The following is an 18836-nucleotide window of genomic DNA, read 5'->3' on the forward strand; positions in this document are numbered from 1 at the left end:
AAAAATGGTTTCGTTGCTGGGACCAGAATTTGCATGAGATATGTGTGATGTCGTATCACTGGAATCCAACTAAGAAAGAGGTTGAAGACTGGCTGGATAGGAAGATCCACGAATTCGAGGTGCGGGAGAATATAAAATCTGCGACTGACAAAGGAACAGTGGCTAGATAGGTACTTATATACATAAATCCACAAGATATTTTTATATTCCTTTCCAGTTGAGTTATACGAGTGGATTGCGAAGCTAGCGGATAGCCAAGGAAGGTGGATACTTGACGGTCCTATTGTCTGGACCCCAGAGTTAGTACGGAGACTAGAAGCCTCTGAGGATAAGATCACCCGTGTTGTCGATCATTGGCTCGATCACATCATAGGAGGATTTGTGACTAAATTTGCGATCGATACCTCAGTTAGTTACATTGAGGCAGAGTAACCCTTTTTCAAAGGTTTGCGAGGTAAGTACTTGAAATATTTAAATACCTAGATTAAGATGTTATTGTGCGAAAAATGGTTTATGCAGCTACCTTGATGTTTGGAGCTACATGAAGTGGAAAGGCTTACAAAAATGAAGGAAGAAAGGGTCCTAAATATAGCCCATGATTTCACCTCCATTGGGTGACGAAGAGGGAGTAGCATAGGCTTCTCCACGAAGTGCAGTTTAGTTAATAAGATAGGGATTCCTGTGATTGCCACCTCCACCCACACCACCTCCATCTTCACCACCATCACCTGCGACTTCACCCATACCACCACCACCTCCACTGTAGTTCAGCATGGAAAATTTAGTGAAGCTGCCTTTGTTTAAGGGCTTGGGAAATGAGGACCCATACCAGTTTTGGTTTGTTGTGAAAGATGTATGGGAAGCTCAGGGCATCATAGATGACCATATGAAGAAGGCGACATTGGTTAGTGCTTTGCAAGATCATACGCTAACTTGGTACATCAAGTACTATAATGATAACCCAAACACTGGGGTGGCAGACATCCAGACCGTGCTGAATAAAAAATTTAGTATGCCTAAATCCAAGGCACAGTCGATTGTGGGGTTCAAGGAAATCATGATGAAATGAGGTGAGACACCTTTGGAATTGGATCAGAGGTTGAAGTGTAAATTCCATGAAGCTAATATGAACTTAACAGATGGAGAACACCGTGAATGGTTCGTGGCTTCGCTCCTACCACACCTGAAGGTTGTACTATCACAACAGAAGATTATGACTTAGGAAAAGGCCTTGGAGATTGCAATGAGATTGCATGAAACACCGATGCAAGATCTGAATTTGGGGGTTTAGCAGATCCATGCACAGTTGCAAAATTTTTGCCTTGAAATGCAAAGTTTGAAGCGAGACAGAACATTTCGACCAGAGGTGCGCGAAGAAATATGGTGCCTGAAATGTAAAGGTCAGGGGCATGACAAAGACCACTACCTGGTCTTTGCAAACTATATTGTAGGAGGAGGGCTGATGCCTTTGAGGCTAGAAGCCCAAGCAGGACTGAGCGCGGGGCTTGCGTTGTGGTGCGCTATAAGTTAGGTAGTAGGAAAACATGCGACAAATAACTGTCATTTGTTGCAGAAGTTTGTACAAACACCGCAACAACTATTATGCAACTTTTGCAAGTCGGTAGGGCATGATGAGCACAACTGCCGAAGTTATGAATTGATGATGGAAATAACACCCACCTATATAGTCTAGGCAGAAATGCGGCCTCCTCACCAAAGTGCTGGGATGGCATGAACAGACTTTCAGGGGTGTAGACGATGCTGACGCAGAAGAGGACCTGGCAGTGGTCAGGGATATCTAATCTGCTACAACTATGGAGGACCAGGACACTATGCCCGTGAATGCACTAACCCAATGTGACCATCGTGCAAATATTATACTCAGTTTGATCATGAGACAGAGGACTGTCCTACATTGATAACGAGGATACGTGACAAGGGGGTGCTACCACCTCAGCCGACTCAGAACCTGCAAATAATGAGGTCTGAGCCTTGCGAAGAGGATCCAAATGTGAATATAGTGCTCCGAAGTGGAATTGCAACAGGTGATGATAAAGGAAAACAACCTGAAGACAACGCATGGGTTCACAAAGCTCTGGCTAAGGAGGTTGAATTTGATTTGGAGTGCGCACCCAAAACATTTATGGAAGCAAAGAAGAGCTTCGCAAAGGTATCTACCTCAGGGAGCAAGGATACGCCTGATTAGGAAATGGACTCTTCTATGCTTACGACCTTTCTAGGGACCTACATGAAGTTGTTGCATGATATCAAGGCTGTGAAGGGGTTATAGGAGCTTATAAATAGATGAGCAGGAAATGCTTCGGGTGAACCGCGAGTGGTACAAAATATTGGTAAGCATAAAGCAAGGACAAGGCATGAGATGAGACTAACCGCAGATAGGAGAATATGAAATGGATCAGGTTATTTTGGATCTGGGGTTAGACGCAAACATTTTACCAAAGTAGACTTAGGAGCGGATGGGAAGACCCATGCTGCAGTGGTCTCCGATTCAGTTAAGGATGGAAAATCAGCAAAAGATCATCCCCATGGGACGACTATAAGGAGTGACTGTAGATATTGAAGGCGCGGGCGCATTAGCTGAATTTGAAGTGATAGAAATTGTGGATGAGCGCATTGATTGGGCCACTGACGTGAACATGATAATCAACCTAAAGAAGCAAAAGATGATATTTGAAAAGAAATCGCTCCACGTAATAGTACCCCTAGATCCCACTAAAGGATCACGCTATACTGAACCAATCCGTGATTACAAGAGTGATGAAAATTTGGACTGCATATATAAGATAATAGCACGAGACCAAGATTGGGTGAATATAACAGTGGACGAATGAATTACATGAGATCACGAGAATTCTTGCACCTTAGAATCTGATGAAGAATTAGAGTACTGGAAGAATCAACTACATGAAGTAACCACGCTGATTTGTAACATGATGACCTGATCGGTGCACTGTGTATCATCAGAGGTAAGAAATTTTCCCACTTACGATGGCTTGAATGGTGGAGATGTATTTTTGGATGCATTTGAGAGGGAAGTACTAGAGAAGTAGTGCTTCCAGGCTTTGGACTGGGCATTGCGCGCTACACCCGTGAGATGGTGGGGCACGCACAAGGGTAGCTTTGATGATTGGCGTGAGTGCAGGAGGATGATGAGAACATGCTTTAGGAAACCAAAGGTAAGAATGACAGACAAGTGTGACAGGAAGGATGATCCACGTGAACACTAGGTCAAATGGGCTAAGGCTGATGGAGCAAAGCCCCAACTTGAATGGGTGCACTTTTTCTGTCACACATTGGATGTCATCCCAATGAACTGGTTCTTGGAGACAAAACTCTGCCATGGCACAGGTGAATGGGATATTCTACGCGAAGGGTTCATAATGAAATTTAGCTTCAAAGATGGGTTTGACTATATTGACAAAGCACTACAAGAAGTTAAACCAGCAATCTTTAGGATATCGCAAGATCCTTTGGATCTGATTCAACCTGATTGGACTACTCAGTTGAGCCACACATTGGAATACTATAAAGTGACTACTGAAGAAGAAGACAAGGATCCATGAAAGATTAATATCCCTAAAACAGAGGGTCACTGCGAGGTTGAGGGATCGCAGATCGAGAACCCTAATATAACTATGCCATTGAAAACGAAACAGGTAAATATTGGTATGGAGATGGAGCCCAAATTCACGAAGATTGGAGATTACTGGGATGATGCGATGGTAGATAAGGTCTCCAAATTGCTCCGTGAATACCAGGATTTGTTCCCTACCAAGTTTACGAAGATAAAGGGGATAATATGAGACCTGGGCGTTATGAAGATCACATTAAAACCGGACGCGAAGCCGGCGAAGCAAAGACCTTACCATCTCAATCCGAAGTATAAGGAGAAGGTCCACTTAGAGCTAGACAAGATGCTCACGTCAGGCATCATTGAGCCTATAGAAGAATTTGATTGGGTGAGCTCGATGGTGGTCCAGGAAAGGAAGAAGAAGGATGAAATAAGGATATGTGTAGATCTCAGGAAATTGAATGACGCTTGATTACATGATCCTTTCCCGACTCTGTTCATTGATGAGGTATTGGATAATGTAGGTGGCCAGGAAGCATACTCCTTCACTGATGGGTTCTCTGGGTACCATCAAATCAAAGTCACGCCTGCGGATAAAAGCAAGATGACCTTCGCAACTGAATGGGGATGTTTTCAATACACTATAATGCCTTTCGGATTGAATAATGTGCCTGCGATTTTTTCGCACGTAGTCATTGCTGCATTCAAAGAATTCATTGATAAGTTTCTGGTGGTGTACTTTGATGACTGGACTGTGTTTGGGTTGGTAAAATTCCATGTGGCAAGTTTGCGCCTGATGCTAGATGCTTGTCAAAGGTACCAGATTGTGCTCAATTTGAAGAAATGCTTATTTTGTTTTCGTTTTGGGACTCTGCTGGGTCATGTGGTTTGTAGGCAGGGACTGATGGTAGATCCCGCGAAGATCATAGTGATAGTTTACTTGGAGGCGCCGAGGAGTGTGAAACAGCTGCACACAACCTTAGGACATACTAGGTATTACAGAAAGTTTATCAAGGGCTATGCCCAGATCGCCGTGCCTATGGAGAAGTTGTTGAAAAAGGATGTCACATTTTGTTGGAACGAGGACTATAAGAAAAGCTTGGACGTATAGAAAGAAAAAATGGTCACCGTATTGATTTTAGTCTTCTCGGATTGGAAGAAGGAGTTTCATGTACATGTAGACGCGTCATGTATATCACTCGAAGCAGTACTGATACAAGTTGGCGGAGGAGAATTGGACCATCCTATAGCATTCGCAAGCAGGGGGTTATCCAAGGCCGAGAAGAACTATTCCACCATTGAACACGAATGGTTAGCCATGGTATACACGCTCCAAAAGTTTAGACACTATTTGCTGGGTGGACATTTTAAGATGTATATGGATCATTTTGCATTGAAATACCTGGTCAATAAGCCTGTGTTAGGGGGAGAATCTGTAAGTGGTTGTTATTGTTCCAGGAGTATGATTTTGAGGTTATTGTGAAAGTTGGATGGCTGAACACGGGACTAGACAATCTGTCGCGCATTGAAATGGGGGAAGAGCCCACTAATTTGGAGGGATTTCCTGACGCACAACTATTTGTAGTATGTGTCGCAGATGGTCATTTTGAAGACATCATACACTTCCTAACGACAGGAACTGTCCTGAAAGGTTACACCGTCCAAAAGAAAAAGGAGTTAGTGGTGCGCGCAATAGGCTTTTTTGTCATTGTCGGACATCTGCACAAAATGGGGTCTAATGAAGTATTACGACGATATGTACCAGAGTTTGAAAGGAGCAGTATCCCTGCGGATGCTCATGGGGGCGCCACAAGAGGCCATTATGCAGGAAGCGTGATCGTGTAGGGTTGTGGTGGCCAACCCTCCATCAGGATTCAAAAGCTTGCAAGGCATGCGACGTGTGTCAAAGGACTGGCAGGCCATCGCAAAGGGATGAGATGCCTCTGAACCCACATATGACATTACAACCTTTTGAGAAATGCGCGATAGATTTTGTGGGCCCCATTCAGCCCCAAGGGAAGAAGACGGGTGTGCGGTACATTATCACCACGATTGAGTATTTGACTCGATGGGCAAAGACACATCCTGTGAAGGATTGCACAGGTACGACTGCTGTGAAGTTCCTCTTTGAGTATGTGCTGATGCAATTCAAGTGTCCAAAGATTCCAATGAGCGATCGGGGTATGCACTGTCTGAACTAGACGATCAGCGCGCTGACGGAGAAATTTCAGGTATATCACCAGAAAATCACACCTTATCACCCATAGGATAATGGGACAGTGGAAGCATTCAATAAGGTGTTGGATAACATGTTGACAAAGGTTTTAATGCTTAGTGAAGTGATTGGGACCTATGCATACCCGCAGTTCTATGGGCCTATCAGACGACATGCAAAAAGTTGACTGGACAGATACCCTTTATGCTTGTATATGGTGTTGAAGAGGTGATGCCCATGGAATACATTGTGCCTAGTCTAGGCATAGTAGCACTAAGGGGTATGATGGATCGCGGAGCCCTGGAAGAGAGGCTCATGCAGCTGGCTAAGCTTGAGGAAGAGAGATTTCTAGCTGGATTTCACCAAAAGGTCCAAAAGCAATGTGAAAAAGCATGGAATGATCGACACATTAAGCTACACACCTTTAAGGTAAACAACCTGGTTTTGTTATATGACAGCAAGTTTGATAAATTTATAGGGAAATTCAGAATGCACTACTAGGGCTCTCTGTCATTCAGGAGATTACCGATGGTGGAGTAGTTCAGTTGGTTAAATTGAATGGAGATCCCTTCCCAGGAAAGGTGAATGGTAGTCGATTGAACCCATACATCGGTGATCCAGCCAGGTGACTATATGAGGGTAGCATAGTCTTAGCGCTCCAGGTAGTTGAAAGGAGGCGCAGGACTATAATCTACACTGTCTGAGTTGGGGAACTGCACGATTAGAGGATTTTGCGGGACGAGGTAATGTCATAGGGTTCGTGACAATGTGAAGGAAGTTGCGCTACCCAGGAAAAGATCGCACAGGTCAGCCGGAAAGTGACCGTTAAAGTCATTGTTCATGATTTGATGGTAGAAATGTGACCAAACGGAGTGGGCGACCAACATTTAAGATGAACTTTATGGGTAATATCCTTGAAAATATGTCGCCAATCCAACATTAATGAACCGAATGTGGGGGGAATGGTCAGATTTGAATTCAAAATGCCCTATAAATTATAGATGGTTTCCCAGTGAAAAACACTTAGCATTTTGAGAATTGAGAGCTCTTAGGCGCACATGAACCGTGAGAACTTCAAAGCTTTGAAAGCCATCTCAGTATTTGAGACATTGCCAAAGGAGACACAGGAGTTGTTGCACAACATCATTTCAACACCCGCATAAGTGATGGATGCTGAAGCAGTGAAAGCCGAGGGGTTTGTGCCTGAGGTTGTTAGGGAGGTAGAGGGAGCTGCCCCAGAGGTTGCAGAAGTATTAGTTGAAGTTCTAAAATTACCATGGATGCCTAGACCAAAGTCGATCCCAACTAAGGAGAGTGTGAAGGAAAAAATGGGAAATCAGGTTGTGATACCGGTGTGCACGTTTCCGAGAAGAAACCCACCGAAGGATAAGCCCACTGCATAGGAAAAGGGCAAAGCCATCAACCTATAGCTGGAGGAGGAAGAGATTGAGGATATCCCAATGGATGATGAGGACTTGTGGTTGAAGTGGAGGAAGTTGAAATCCCAAGTGTTGACCCCATCACTAAGTTGCCCGAGTACATCCCTTCGCACAAGGGCAAGACCAAAGTGCCAAAGGACATTGACGAGAGCAAGGTCCCCTTGAAAAACCATCTACTGCTAGATGAGATTGTCTTTGAAGGACCATGCTTAGGGTGGGTTCCTCTGTTAAAACTAGAAGATTGGGACTTAGCTGACCATGAGCAGTTCTCGCACTTGGCGACCCCGCATCTAATGCACCACATTATTGACACAACCACCGGGATGACTGCCTTAGAACCATAGAAGTGGCTTAGAGGAGTAGACAAGGCAGGTCTACTCAACCTGCTATGGGTGTCACACTATAATCACACCCCCATTACAGTATTTGTCATCAAGCAGCTGCTATGCTTGGTGCATGATGGGTGCATGTGGCTAGAGGAGCCAATACCCATCACCGATAGATTGATCCATAGGATCACATAGCTCCCCTACATAGGAGAAAATATGGCCATGATGTGTTTGTGGAAAAGGTGGCGAGCAGGCCCTTATGGAGGCCATGAAGGAGAAATTCAAGCTCGTAAAGATGTCGCGGGGCTATGCCATCTCAAGTATTAGTGACCCTACAGTCAAGGTGGCCACACAGATTTTGGCAGGAAAGGTTATAAGAAAGTGTCGCGTAGATGAAGTTTCGGCACCAGTCGTTGCTCTTGTAGCTCAATGAGCCGAAGGAGTCCACTTCAATTAGGTGCACTATCTCTGTGGTGAGTTCCTTGCAAACTACTGCGACGCACAGGAGCTCAACAAGACCTTCCACTATGTGTGGCTCTTGCTGTCTATTGTGTTGGCAGCCTAGGAGGTACCAGAAGACAACCAATTCCCCTCGGTCACACCAAACTTTCTAGAAGCAACGAAGTATGCTTTGTTGTGGGAAACCAAGGATGCTCAGTGCATCAGAGATAATAAGATCTTCTGGATCTTGATGGAAATGAACATCCACATGGCTATCAATCGCAAACCGTGGTTGTCGCCTACCGTGTTTGCCAACCGGTAGGGGTATGTGGAGTTCAAGGCAGAATTTCACCATGTGTTGATCAAGGCGTGGAAGGATCCTACACAGACATGGTATGACTTGCCTTACTTGGCAACGGATGATGCAATTGATGCAGTACTTGATTGCTGGCCGGCAGAGTGGCACACTACCTCATACTTGGTAGTGGGGGCGAGCAAGTCCGTTGCGTAGCACAAAAAGGAGGAGGCCAAGCTCAAGATGGCGTAGCTGGTCTAGAAGAGGAAGAAGGAGGTTGTTGATAAGGCCCAAGCGAAGCACGATACTGCCCAATAGATAGAAAAGAAGACAGGCAGAAAAAAGTGTGGCTCTGACAAAGGCGTGAGGTCGCCTTTGCCCGAAATAGAGGAAAAAATGAACGAGCAAATAGAGCAGCATGACGCGGACCCAAAGGTGACGTTGGACCGCATCAAGCATCCAAGGGAAAAAGAGAAAGGAGGATCGAGGAAGAAATCCAAGGCCACTAATACATTGCTAGATCCAATCACCCTCATAGGGGGCGATTTGCATGACATTGAAGACACAGTGCGGGATGTCACCGCGGAGGCACTACAACATTTTGAACAGTAGCAGTAGCTACTATTGGGAGCCATCTAGAAAATTCTACAAGAGTTTTAGACCCACAAATGACAGGCTGGCACAGTGTCCACCAGCCTCGTTATTGGCACTTCAGAAGTTACCGAGATGCTTCGTGTAAAGGTCTCCAATGCGATAGTGCTGCCAGATGGAGCACTAACCACAGATAATGAAGTTGACAGGCCCACTATCAGTGCCCTGAAAGGAGTGGGGTTGAACTTCGTAGCGCTCCCCGGTGAGGCGCTCCACCTATTGCAGGATGGAGTGATCGTAGCGCTGAGGGCCCGCGAACACCGCGCTTTATAGGTGATCAACGAGCAAAGGATTAATAATGAACAAATGGCCCTACAATGAGACTCTACAATTTCCGCTGTGACCAAGGTAACCAACTGAAACAATTGCATAGTTCAGGTTATGAAGGAGGCATGTCGAATGGTCCTAGAGTTGGCCATTCCTGAGGAAGAACTGGTTGAGGTGCGTGTCTGCAAGCTCACTATAGGGGTGCATGACGCTAACACAAAGATGGCTAGGGTTCAGTTGGAGCTGAACCTATAGATTGCAGATCTAAAGTTGAAGGCCTAGCCTTCAACCCCACCAGAAGTAAAGGAGTAGCATGCAACCACTATCATAGAGGCGATAGCGATGATAGATAGTGCAATAGCAAGGTGCACACAAATTTTTGAACAATCACTCGAGGTCTTGATGAGCCTGCAGGAGGACCCTAATGTACAATGGTTGGAGATAGAGGTGTGAGAACTGCAGCAACGCTATGATGAAGTATAAGGTACAACACAAATCGTCTCTCTCACGCAGAGACTGGTGAAGCTATATGAGGCCAAACAATTGAAAGAAGAGGTAGATGCAGTGCAACACAAGGAGGTAGTGCTGAAGACGTGCTTAAAGCCCTGGTTGGATGAGGCTTATGCAGTCATGACCTCTATTGAAGGAAAGCTTTTGAATTTGCAAGCAACTCAGCAGATGCTTCAGGCTGACAGTTCAGGACCAACGATCGAGCAGTTGGTTGAAGAAGCAAAGCAGGCGGCCGCACAATGCACTGCCGAGGTTGCAGTCATTCAGGTCGAGTTGGGAGGTCTTCGCGCCAAGATCTCCTCACCTATAGAGTGACTCGAGGAAGAGTCACCATGTTTTTTTTGGGGGCTTGTTGGAAACAAGATCCCCAAAGGACAGTTTCGGGGCTAAAAGCCCATGCTTTGGGTCAATTTTGTAATAAAGCTGTAAAGTGTCCACATTTTGTGGTCATGGAGCACGAAGGTGTCATGAGTCATAAAGGGTTGTCTGTCCTTATTTTGTAAAGTGTAAAGCCAGCTGTAAATATCCACCCATGGTCTGCAGACCATGGGATTGTATAAAAAGGAGTTAAGTAAGTAAACTCTAAGTAGTTTTGAAAGGATAAGACAAGTCTTGGAGTCTTGGTAGAGAAGTCTAGGTGTTTCGGGTCTTAGCGTAGGTAGAGGCTTTGTAGCTTTGTGCGCAGAGGCCTAGGGTGGAAGTCTGCACCTAAGTGTGTGGACCCATGAAGTTGTGTGCGCAGGATGCTTAGAGTCTGTATTAATCTAAAGATATCAATAAAGAGAAGTATTCTTCAAGTTCTGTGTATTTATTTCATGTTAATACATTGGGTTATATTGTGTTTAGGGTTTAATTTATAATGTTTATTTGATGCGCGAATATATGTGATTATACTGGTTAATTGAACACAAGTAAGAATATCAGTTTACGTGGCACTAACTAGGATTTCTTAGTAAGATAAGTAAAACACTTAAGATAACTTGGGAACCTATACAATATGTTGTCATAGCAACGCGAAAGTACCTGGATTGCAGGTTAAGGCTACGCGAAGGCCAGTCGTACACCTTCACAGAGGTACTCAAGGGTGGAATAAAGGGTTAGACAGAAAGATCCCTAAAGCTATTGACCTACTTGAAAGTAGGAATAGAGGATATAAACTGACATCACGACCCTTTGAGGGTGCAGAAACTTGGTTCCAACATCCCCCCATATTGCTTTGGGTGAGACTTCGGTCTTCGCTTCACGGGCTGATGCCGAAAGGGCTAGTAGTGTAGGGATTTGTTTGGCTAACTAATGCTGAACCTGGGTTAGGCCTCACATAGCCAACACTTTCTAACTGTAGAGAGCCTCAGGATCAAAGCAAAACATTTCACTACGCATGGCTACTACTATCCATAGTGCTGGTAGCGTGGGAGTTACCAGAGGATAGTTAGTTTCCTCTGGTCGCGCGGGACCTATCGGAAGTGGCGAAGTTCGCTTCCCTTTGGGCTACGAAGGAGCCCCAAAGGGTCAAGGAAAACAAGGTCTTTTGGATCTTGATGGAGATGAATATCCACATAGCGATTAACCACAAACTGCGGTTGTCTTCGATCATGTATGATCAGCTGGCAGAGTATGTGGAGTTCAAGGCGGATTTCCACCAGTTCTGCATGTGTGCGTGGAAGGATCTTGAAAAAAAGTGGTATGAACTTCCATACCTGGCCATAGACAACATGGTCACAACGATCCTTGATCGTTGGTCGGCATATTGGCACACCACTTTGGACTTGACAACTAGGTCTAGGAAGTTTGCAGCACAACAAAAGAAGGAAGAGGCCAAGCAGAAGATGGAGCAACTAGCATAAAAGAGGAAGATGGAGGCTAAGGACAAAGCTAGGGCAGAGCGCGCTGCCAAAAAATTGATAGAGGAAGAAGAGGAGCATGACTCTGACAAGAGTTAGAAGTCTCCTTCCCCGGAAACAGAAGAGGAGGAGGAACAACAGATAGGGTAGGGAGGAGCGGACCCAGAGACTACTCTGTTACAGATTAAGCGCAATAGGGAACCAGAGAAAGTAGGGCCACGGAAGAAGTCCAAGGCCAACAAGACTTCCCTCGACCCAATCACATTGACAGGAGGTGATCTGAATGACATTGGTGATACAGTGAGGGATGCCACAGTGGAACTACTACAACAATTCGAGCAACAGTAGAAGAAAGCCTTGGGTGCCATTCAGATGGGTCTGCATGAGCTTCAGATCTAGGTGTCACAAGTGCAGAGCAGTGTGGGTTGAAGTAGCGTGGCATCAACCAGCTTGGTGGTTGGGACAGTTGAAGCAGCTGAAATGGTCTGCCCCTTGGACCCTTGATTTATCGCACTTGTTACACAGCATTTTGTCACTGTTCCTGTACTCTCCTTCTACAATCTTGGAGGATCTCTACAGTGTACCCAACATGCTTTCCCATCATGAAGAGACTCCCAGTATGTCCCTCTTCATGAGCAGAATAATTCCCCTTTTCACCATTGCCCAAGAATATTTCTTCTATTCTAGTTTACAAGACCGGCGCTATTGACTAGTTTTCTCCTTGCGCTGATTTACAGAAGTTAAAACTATCCCTCGCACGAATCAGAGTGAATGAGCCCTTTTTTAGTCATGTTGATCCTCTTTTGGAAGGTTTTTTAAATAAGGAGTCGAAGCTTCCATGTCTAGAAGCTTCGAAATGGAATTTTGGTAGCTGGTTGGTCCAGATAGATCCAAGAAAGTCAGTTTGGGCTCCTTTCCCCATTAGGATGGAACAACCTTAAGAGATAAGACCTTCTCCCATGATGAGAGGAACCATTTCCCATCCATCCAAGCTATAAAAACCTCTCTTTTTCCCAAGCAAAAGCTAGTTGGAGTTTTGGAGCAAGTTTGAATAACCAGCAAGTCATCTATAACTTGTAGCTTTCTAGTGTATGTTTGAGGGAGAATAGTGTGATTTTGGTTTGGTTTGAGACTAGAGGGAAAGAGGCCTTAAAAATTCCATTGTTGGGGCTATCCATGAAGTGCTAGCAGAAGTGTGGGAACTTAGATATGTCGAAGGAGACCAACAATGTCAAGGCACCAGTTGTAATCTCTTTCTGATTTATATAAATGCAACTATTGATTGATTTCCTACATGAAGTGTCATTTTACATCTTTATGACTTAATGTTCCTTCACCTATTAAGTAGGCTGAATACAATATTATATGTTATCATGTTTGTTGTTTTTGTTGTTTGCGTGTTTCAGGTATTCGAAGGAAGGAAGCAGAAGATAGCTAGAGTGAGGAAGCAGGATCATCACCAAGCCGAATAACGTTCTAAGAGGTAGGCCCTCTTAGTTGATTCTACCTTAAGGAGAATATCCATATATTGTTTGTTTGTTGCTAGACCCGCTCTCTCAGGCTAGAGGAATTGATTGTGTCCGCACTGAGAATTTACCTACACTACAAATTGGCGACTTCGTTAGGGAGCCAAACCTTCTGTTTGATTGATTGTCATTTTATGGTTTTATGTGAACTTTTCTAGTATCACCATTTCCCATTATTTCTCTCTGCCTTGCGTGGTTCACTGCTCTGAGTCTGAAATTTACAGTGGCAAGTCTAGTTTTAGCCTTTGAAAATTTTTATTTTTTTCCTTGAATCCTCCATTAGAGCGTTTATTTTCCTGGCAGTCGCGCCGATCAGTGCGAGTTTCACAAAAATAGTCGCTTCGACCCCCTTCTGGCGCTTGTTGTCAGTTAGGCAGTCACATCGATTCCTGTAGGTGAAGATCGGGGTTTCCCCTAGATCATCACCAATGTGTCTTACCCTCTTAATTTCTTCCTCTTAGCTCATTTTTCCTATGTTCTCCCTGACTGGAAAGCTTCATTATCTTGGTTTGTGTGCTTTTTTGGTTTAGCCCACCCCATGATGTGTTAAGTCTCGCCCTCTGTGAAGTTATTTTTTATATTTTATTTGAATCCCTCGATTAGTGCTACTTGTAGCTTGGCCAGTCGCACCGATCAGCCCATCAACGCTAGTTGTAGTTTGGATAGTTGTGCCGGTCATGTCGATCAGTGCTAGTTGTCAGTTAGGTAGTCGCTCCGATCTTTGAGTTAAGAAAAAAATCAGAATTTCTCCCATTCCAGTGCTAGTGTGTCTTAACCCTCAGACTCTCTTCTTCCATCTGGAAGTGACTAGGATGCTTTGTTTGCTGCTTTTGATTGATTGATTGGCTTGAATTTTCATTGCTTGATTTTTTGAGTTTTTTGGAAGGTTTCTATGACCCTAGGGCATCTAGGTCAATTACCATTCATTTGTTTGTTTACTCATTATGTCAAGTTTATGATTTGCTACATCATTTAATCCATCTTTCAGTCACAACATCTTCATTGATTCATTTTCAATTGAATGAGTGAAAGAGTCTCATTTTTTCTCTTTTTCAAGTGTCTATTTTCTCATTCCGAGCATAGATTATAGTGCTTGGTTTGTCAATTGAAACATTTGGGTGTTTGGTTTGTTTGATTCAAGGAAGAAGTTGCTTTTAGCTTCATTTATCATGCTTTGGTTTTGGTTGATGCGTGTTTGTTCGAAATTGTGAAAATTTTCATTAAGAGTGCTTTATGTGAAAGATTCATTTTTCATTTTATGAAAAGAAGAACATCATTCTAATTTACTTAAGAGAAAATATTGCATTAGTAGCATTATTGAGAAGCTAGAATTACATCATCATAGGCATGGAAATGAAATGGAACTTATTTTGTTTTTAAGGGAAGATTAAGTTCATTTAGGACATATATTAGTGAAATATTTCATTATTTGATTGTTGCATTGATTTTGTGTTCCCTATCTCTCAATTATTGTTAACTTTCATCGAAGACAAAGATCTCTTTTCTCATATAGCTACATGTAGAAGTTTTTTCAGATGACAATGGTAGGGCCTTGTAACTAAAACCTAATTCAAGATCAACCGTTAAAATTTATCGAATTAACCTAAGGAAGCATTGAAACTTAACACTTACATTTAGAGGTCTAGGCTAGAGATGTGTTCCAGTGTCTTAAAACCTAGAAACTGTCATTCGCTTCAACATTAGATAGCGCTAGTACGGACTTGTGCTCCCCATACCCTCATGTATATAAAGGGAGACCCCACTAGGTCTACAATCCTTTATCCATAGGAAGCCGAGTCTGCCGCCTTGTAAACGTGATACACCAAACACACCATTCGGGAGATTTCCTGCCCATACTTCTCAGTTTGCTAGTAGGTATTATGAAATTCATGGTTATCCGGTAATCCTTATGCCTAGAGTACCATGGGTAGTAATTTTTTATCTTTAGTGACTCTTTAAATTTGAAAAGATCATCGAGCAGTTGTCCTTTCGAGCTCATTAACTCCAAAAGTGACCAGAGTCACCTTTCATCCTTTTCTCGACTCTTAAAATATGAAAAGGAAAATTTTTGTTTCAGTGTCTTAAAATTAACTGCTCACGAAATATTCTTGGTTAAAGTTATCTTCCTTAGTGTTTCTTTAAAAGTCGATTCCAATGGAAACATTCCCAAAGTCTACCAGTCAAGGGTTCCCCTCGGATGGGAATCCTGGTCCTTTTCCTTCTTTTGGAAATGCTGGTGCTCCTTATATGGCAACGTTGTCCCTCCCTGGGTTAACGATTGGTTTACCTGTCTGGTTATTTTTGACCTCGGTGGTCTCAAGTATCCTGACTCCTATGCAAACATCTCCTTCATTTGTATCACATCACGTTGATTCTAAAGTTAACCTCTCATCTTCTTCCCCTATTTCTTCACCTTCCTCTTCTACTTCGCCTGGTGAAAGTTTCAAATCTAGTAACCAGGAGGCTAAGAAGAAGAAGAAGAAGTCAAATAAGTGAGAGGCCAACCGTGCAACTATTGTGCTAAATTCACTTCCTGTCGACAAACCGTCTGATCCTCCACAGAAGGTTAGATTCCCTTGCAAGCTATGTAAGGGTGACCATCTCCTTCGAGACTATCCTGGCATTCCCAGAGTCTTAGAGGTATGGTCTCAAAATCTGGATCGACCATCCCCATCAACCTCTAGAGATCATGTCGATGTTGCACTCTCGGTTAGCGATGATAAGAAGAAAGGGAAGATTAGATTCCCATACAGGTTATGTGAAGGAGAGCATCTTCTTCGTCCTCTTATGGATAAAGCTTCCAAATGTTTGGAAAAACTTGTAGCTCCTCAACCCCAAATTCATGTTGGTTATCAGAGGCTTTCTTCTAACCCTCTCCTAGTTGGTAAAGAGATTGACTTGGATTCATCTCTTGCCCATATTTCTCTTCCCGACAATCACTCTCTTGTGTCTATTCCTGACTGACCATTAGTTGAAAAGAGTGTCGACTTGGCTCCGCCTTCAGTTTTTCACTATGTTCCTGAAGAGAGTAGTGATCATATTGCTCATGTTCTTCTCATCTCCTCAGATTCTCATGAATCGAAGAGTGACCCTCCCGTCCAAAATGGTTTAGGAGAGTCCTTCTCCTTCTTCTACAAGGCATGGGGGTGATCATATGATATCCCCACCAAGTAGTCCTTTCATTTCTTTTGATTAGATTCAATTGACTTCTTTCCGCCTCCCATCTTATGTGCCTTTCCAGATCACAATACAAGCCTATAATAAGGTAGTACATAACACTATATTAGATGAAGGTGCATCTCTTAACATCATGTCTTATACTACTTGGCAAGCTTTGGGTTACCCACAGCTTGTGCCTATCACCCAGAATCTGTCGGTTTTCAACGGAGGAACCAATCAACCCTTAGGGATCCTTCCAAAGTTCCCTATTACTTTGGGAGGAAAGACCATCTATATAGACATGATCGTGGTCCAAGGTCCCTTATATTTCAATCTTCTCCTTGGATGCAACTATGTTTATGTTGTGGGAGCTCTTGTTTCTTCATTATTCCGTGTGGTTTGTTTTCCGCACGAAGGGAGAATTGTGAATATTAATCAACTATCGTTAATTGGTCACTAGGTACCTCCTTTGCAACCATTGTCCCCTATCGGCTCTTGTTTGCAGGTAGTACCTTTTGTTATCACCTAGATTGACCTCAGACTGAAGGGAGGCAATGCCAGGGTAACCACAAACCAAGCTTAGCCAAGTAGCTAGCCCTACTAGGCTGGGAGAGGGCTCTCTCCATAAGGATCTTAGTCAAGATGATTGGATCAGGTAAAGGATTTTAGGCTAGGTATAATAGCTTGAAATTTTTAATTGGATTTTGTAGAGGTTTTGCTGGATCAGGAGGAGATGGGGAGTTTACGTCTAGGAAATTAGGTCAGAAATGCAGGGTGTTCTATGGGGCAAGGTAGGTATAGGCTTTAGAACTCTAGGGCTTGATGAGGTGAGATGTTTGAGACTGGTGAGAAGCTAAGAAGGGCATGTGACAATCATGTATCCTTCATGGATTGCAGCAAACATGAAATGGTGAATGGTTTCCCAAGGCAGAGCACTGATATAATGGATTCTACCTATCAAACTTGAAAACATTCAACTAGAAGCAATGAAATGATTGATGGCATACATAAAACATATAAACATATAATCACAGAAGAATAAACTGTACTAGAACTCCATACCACAGGGATCCCATAAAAATAGTTGCAATTCTTATTAATTTCCTACCAAACTGCTTACAAAGGTGTACAATCAAGCTCTGAGCATCCACACTAAGTCCAACCAGTAAAATGACTAAGAAACTACATGATATAGGCCTCAAAACAACTAATCCTAGCCTCATGGGTCGAATCCATGAGAGGAGGAGCAGTTGTACAAAAGACTGAACTGATAGCTAAAGACTAGGGTGGTTAAACTGACTCATCCCTAATATGAAGCAAACTAATTCATTACATGCCACCTAGGCCATTCATCTGATGTATCTACCCTAGGTAACAAAAACACACTTTAATTACATCATCATTATGAATTAAATCAGTGAAAAATCAAAATCCCACAGGTGAAAAGTATTTTCTTAGAGAAACAGTGAAAAATTTGGCAGCCTGTCAAATGCATAGTGCTAGTGTCAAATTCCCAACACTTGAAAGAAGTGCACAGTGCCATCTTTAGGGTGAGTTTTGACTGCCTTCCTGATGTCCAAATCTAGCTCAGGATAGCTCATTGGAAAGCTTATCCTATCTAGTTTCAAAAGTTCCCCTAGTTTACAAATTGAGCTTGATTTGCCCCTCCAGAACTGCAATCTCCCATGACTCCTCAAACGCGTAGTGCCTGGCTCAAAAAATAGGCAGAAACATGATTTTTGGGTGGTTTTTTGCCTTTTCCACCTAGTATTTTTGACTTTCAAATTTGGAAACATGTTTTTCTTGAGTGTAAATGGACTTCTGAATCCAATGGTGGTGTTCATTCTTCCAAAAGATGCCCCAAAAAAGTGCGCGCTGCGCGTTTTACCAAGGGACTGATAACAAAATTACCTAAAGAAAAAAGGAAATGCCAAAAGCAAAAAACTGAGTTCAGGGTCTTCAAAAATGGTTGACATAGCTGATATTAAAGGTGACTAAGCATGGAGTGAAGCCTCCACCAATAGGTCAAGCTTGTCCTTCTCCTTCTGACGAGTTAAGGCCCCAATTTTTGCATGATCCCTTTTGAGCTTGGCTCTAGCAATTTTGTTTCCCATGGCATAGTATTTGGACATTCTTCCTTAAACCTTCGTATCTCTATTAGATTTAGCTAATAGGTCCTCAAGATGAGTGTTAGCCCTCTCAAGCCAATATTCTTGGTTCTTATTCACCATTATGCCAAATTGTTCATTTAAGGTGAGTTGGTTGGAAAGTTGAGCTTCTTTTTCTCTTTCAAGCTCCAAAGCTCGCTTTAGGCCTCTAGTCCTAGGCCTCCTCCTGGGCATTTTTTCCTCCACGGTCTCACCATAGTCACCATAGGCTTCCTAAAGATGGATTTTATTCTTTTCAGCTTTGATGAGCTGAACTTCCATAAGCTCATGCTTGGTCTCCATTTTCCTATTTTCCTATTCATAATAAGATATAATGTATTTTGCTCTTTGTAGTTTCACCTGCAACTCACCTATCAATGCTTCTTTCTCTTTGGGGATAATTTTTTCGTTTTCCTTTTCATCT

The sequence above is a fragment of the Pinus tabuliformis genome, chromosome 7 (assembly GCF_031772625.1).
Source record: "Pinus tabuliformis cultivar Carrire ecotype Pingquan chromosome 7, CPIR1, whole genome shotgun sequence".
In the NCBI taxonomy this organism is placed as follows: Eukaryota; Viridiplantae; Streptophyta; class Pinopsida; order Pinales; family Pinaceae; genus Pinus; species Pinus tabuliformis.